At 39.9% G+C, this 5066-nt stretch overlaps 1 pseudogene; it reads right to left on the minus strand.

Annotated features, from left to right (window-relative positions):
* Positions 1–2496: 2496 nt before the first annotated feature.
* LOC118608182 lies at positions 2497–2615 on the minus strand (annotated as a pseudogene).
* Between the last annotated feature and the right edge of the window lie 2451 nt (positions 2616–5066).

Below are 5066 nucleotides of genomic sequence, written 5' to 3' on the forward strand. Positions count from 1 at the left end.
CTGCAAAACCTTATAATTTTTGCAATTTACACAGGATATCAGGGGCTGTCTGAGTTGCAAAGGCCGTATTAATTGCCTCCCGGTTCTTAAGGGCCTCAGGATCAATGGGGGTGTATACCTGGTACACCTCATAAAAGAAATGCTCCAGGAGATTCCTGAGGTCCCTCCCTGTATAACTTCAGTTACCTTAGAAAGGTTGGTTGGCTGATGAATAGCCATCCTAATTCCCTTAATTAGAATCTGGTGGTACCGATCTAATGCCATTCTCCCTGCCTCAGAATTGTGTCCCCAGTCTGGGCATGTGGAAGGAAATTCCTCCTCAATCTGTTCCCTTGCTTCCTCAACTCTCCTTCCTCTCACAGATATCTTTTGTGTTTCAGTCTGAATGTGTCCATGTTCTTCTGAGGTCAAGGGGGTAATTAAAAGCTGTTGGCAATCGTTCCAGATGGGGCAGTGAGTCTGAAAGACATTTTCTGAGAGTCCCATTAATGCCTGGGGTTTCTCAGAGAAAGGCGTATTCTGTGCCTTCCAGTTGTACAGGTCACTAGTCGAGAAAGGCACATAAACCATAAAAGGCCTGTCTGTGTGATGCCCCTGGGGTGGTGGTATTGGCTAGTGCCCTGCCCGGAGCTGGAGCAGGAGGCCCATAGGTGTTACCTGCCTATGTCCGAGGAGGTGAAGTGGTGCTATTTAGCCTCTGTTTTCCTGGATTATAGGGTGGGTGAAGAACATTGTCCTCCGGTCAAGATTGGAGGACTGAGGGACTGGGCTATCTTGGAGAATCAATTGCTGCATGTTCAAGGGTACCCACAACTATGACTCATGCCCATAGAAAAAGGGCACACCAGCGGAGGCAAGGAAGGGGGTTCTGAACAAAGTTTAACCATTGATCGATGTAGGGAAACTGATCAGGATGTCCCAGGTCTCCCATGACAATCTTCCAAACATTCCTCACTAAACCCTTGTCAAAGGAACCCTCCAGAGGCCAGTTTACACCAAAATACAGCCACTCAACTTCACACAATGTCCTTAGTCTGCCTGGAGAAAACTTTATGCCATAGTCAACTCCCCCTACCAACCCTCCTTTGAAATGTCACAGGAGACACCCTAAGAGTGTCTTCTGTGAACTCAAGCTTCCCCCCATCGCTTGCACAGAAAACAAAAACAGACACTCAGATGAGAACAATTACTGGGGTGTAGGTGGACCCAGAGAAGTCCGTCATCTACAATCCAGACAAGACCAAAGACAATAAACAGAACCCAATAACAAGGCACAGGAGGTAGCATCCCAAGGCCTGGCCACTGTCCAGGAGATATGACTGCATCCATTCTCTCCACAAACCCCTGATAACCAGTCAACAGAAACAGAAAAGTACCTTTTATCCAGACGTCGAGGCCTTGGAGATTCCAGATTTCCATCGGGACCAGGAAGAAAGAGTGTGTCCTGAAGGTTGCATCCTTGACAATTGTATTGACCCCGTCACGGCATTCAAGGGCCCTGGAATGTCTCAGGTTGGCTACCCCTTTGAATCCGTAACAGAGACAGCAACCTCTTCAGAGGCCAATCCGGTCTTAGATCTCAAGGCCACTCCCTGAGATCTCGCTGGGGCCTCCAATTGTTGTAGCCACCAGCCCTTGATAGACTCACAGACCACCAGAAATCAGTGACTTATAGGAAACACACTCTTTATTCAGCCAGCTGGGTCTACCAGGAGTATGCAGACCACAAATTAAGCATCCCCGAAATGCAGAGGTACAGGGTTTTTAAGCCCTAAACCCCATTTTTCATTCTGTTTGAACACACAAGTCTATTTTTCTTCTTATTACTAACTGTCAACCCACAGGTGGGTTGTGCAAGAGGGGGGTACAGAAGCAGAAAGTTTATTGTTAGAATATTATGTTCCCATGGGTGATAGCCAAGCAGTAATTTTCTAGCCAGCACATTAGCTGTGATAATTAATGAATTTTACCTTATATAACCTATCCCCTAGAGATCATCAGGGAGCTAGATCTTTGAGTGCTAGCTCAACTGTGTCTCCAGGCTTAGTGAAATTTCTTTAAATAAACCTCTACTTTTTTTGCTGCAAAATCCTGTTCATGTCTCCTTCAGATTTGATGTGTGCATGCAAAATAAACCTCTTGAGTTTAGTAACATAATCACTTTTTAGTATAAACAAGAAGCTTAAACCAAAGAATATACCAACTTTACCTTGTTTAGTCTTCATCCATAGAATGGCATGTTGGTTGAAGGCCAGGTGGATCAATATAGTTATTATCAGTAAATCAACAGTGGACATGGAGATGTGGAGAAAAGGTAACCTACGTGCACTGTTGATGGGATTGCAAATTGTTGCAGCCATTATGGAAAACAGTATGGTCGTGTCTCAAAAAAATTTTTTTTTAATTTATTTTATTTTTGGGGGCGAGGTAACTCTTGGTTGACCTCACAGATTTCAAGGACCCTGTCAGCTTACAACTCCTTATATTTTAGTTTTATGCCTACAGCACCTGGTCTTCCTAGGTGTTCTCCCATCCAAGTACTAACCAGGCCCAACCCTGCTTAGCTTCCGAGATCAGACAGGATCGGGCTTGTTCAGGGTAACATGGCCATAGACCAAAAAATTTTAAAAAGAACCAGCAATCTCAGTTCTTGGTATTGATCTGAAGAAATTCAAAACACTAATTCTAAAAGCAATATGCACCACTATACTAATGTCACTATTATTTATAATAGTCAAGGTATGGAAACAACTTAACTATCAATAGATGAACAAATAAAGATGAAGTGATACGTATATACAATAGAATATTACTGAGCCATAAAGAAGAATTAAATTTCACCATTTGACAACATAGATGAACCTAGAAGATATTATGTTAGGCAAAATTAGTCAGACATAGAAATGCATATACCATATGATTTTATTTACATGTGAAATCTAATATACAAAATAAATAAATAAACAAAATAAAAACAGACTCATAGATACAAAGAACAAATTGATGGTCTCAAGATGGAAGAGGTGTTTGGAGGATGCACAAAAAAGGTAAAAGAGATTAAGTACAATTTGCCGGTTATTAAAATAGTCATGGAAATGTAAAGTACAGCATAGGGAATATAGTCAATAATGTTGTAATAACTATGTATGGTATTAGGTTTATCAGAATAATCACTTTGTAAAGTATATATGTTGTACACCTAAAACTAATATATATTTTGTGTCAACTAGAATTGAAAAATAAAACGAACAAAACAAAAAATGTAGTTAAGTTTCTAAAAAGTTTGCTTTAAGATTTTTTGTGATATTACATGTATTTATTATACTTTTTCAATCATTTTTTTTATTTTTAAAAACTTTAACCCACAAAAAAAGTAAGAACATTAAATTTACATTCTGTACCTTTTAACAAATAAAGTAAAATGTATTAAAAAGACATCAGAAGCATGGCAGTGTAAGGGATCTCCTTTGATCTCTCCCCTTGAAATTACAACAAGCTAAACATCTATAATCTAACAAAAAACACCCAACCTGCAGACATGCGTGTCTGAGAGAACCGTGTATCAGAGAATTCGAAGGTAGGTGAATCCAGCAAGACAGAAAGGAAGAAAGGGAGGGGAGAGGGCAGTGCAGGAGACCAGCACTATGGACACAGCCCAAAACTCCATGAAAAATGCAAGAAAGGGAAGTTAAGAAGTGGTTCATACTCTTTGAAGCCCCAAACAGTCCCGCCTAAATGATCATCATATTTCACCTGCAGAGACCAGTAATCAGGACAAAGAGCAGAACAAAGACAGAATTTGATGGGGTGACAGCTGTATCTTAGCAACTGCCATTGCTAATCAGAAAAACTGAGTCATGGAGCCTGACTGCCTCCCCAATCATCTCAGAGCTCACCTCCCCACCAAACTCTCCCAGAGTTAGCAGCAGTCCCCAGAGGAATCAGAACTAAAGCACACAATGCAGCCAGTCCTAGTGACAAAGGTGGAGATATAAAAGCAAGACAGCCATAGCTATGAAAGTCAGCATTACTGGAAGGAAAATAGCCACACAAATTACTGGTTTCTCTCAATCTACCCCACCTCCCCCAGTCAGACTGATTCAAAAGGATGCAGTAGAGCATTGTATCTGACTGTTGGGGCAGAACTGGGACTTCAGGGCCATTTCAGAAACTCGGACCCCCATTACCCTTCATATTATCCCACAGGGGGTGAATCTCTGGAACCAAGGTGAGTGGTCACAGAGAAGACACATTATCCAGAGAATAAAGGCCATTCTTAACCTCAAAGCAGAGATCCAAGAGGCTTGGGCATTGCAGAAGGCTCAGGTGCCATTTACTAAAAATTAAATGAAAAACCTCTTCTTATGAATGTGCTAAAGAGAAATCACTATATAATAATTTTTCTTTTAAAAAAAGTACATTTCCATTAATGTCTAGGCAGATAAATGGTTTATCAAACACCATGCACAACCAAAGTGGCAAAGCAGTTCAGAAAGAAACTTACAAATCTCAAAAAAATAAGCTTAAAGGTATAGAAATATATTATTTAAATATAGATAATTCAAGATTGCACTTCTGAAAAAACCCAACGAGATGCTAGAAAGTTCAATGGATTGAGAGACAAAAATCAACTAACAACAGGGATACTTTACTGAGGAAATTGGAACTCTAAAAATAAAAAAATAGAAGTTCTGGAGTTAAAGAACTCATTTAAAATGATGAAGAATGAAATAGCAAGCTTAAGAAATAAAGCTGAACAGATGGAAGAAAGAATTAGTGATATGGAAGACAGATACTGGAAATGACACAGAAGGAAGGAGAGACTTAAGAGAAAAAGAAAGAAAGAAAGAAAGAAAGAAAGAAAGAAAGAAAGAAAGAAAGAAAGAAAGAAAGAAAGAAAGAAAGAAAGAAAGAAAGAAAGAAAGGAGAGAGAGAAAGAAAGGAGAGAGAGAGAGAGAGAATGCTGTAAGAACTATTTGACACCATCAGAAAAAGTAATGTAAAAATAAAGAGTATACCAGAAGAAGAGAGGGAGAAGGAAACAGAAAACCTATTCAAACACATAG

This window comes from Rousettus aegyptiacus, unplaced genomic scaffold, assembly GCF_014176215.1.
Source record: "Rousettus aegyptiacus isolate mRouAeg1 unplaced genomic scaffold, mRouAeg1.p scaffold_m13_p_9, whole genome shotgun sequence".
Lineage (NCBI taxonomy): Eukaryota > Metazoa > Chordata > Mammalia > Chiroptera > Pteropodidae > Rousettus > Rousettus aegyptiacus.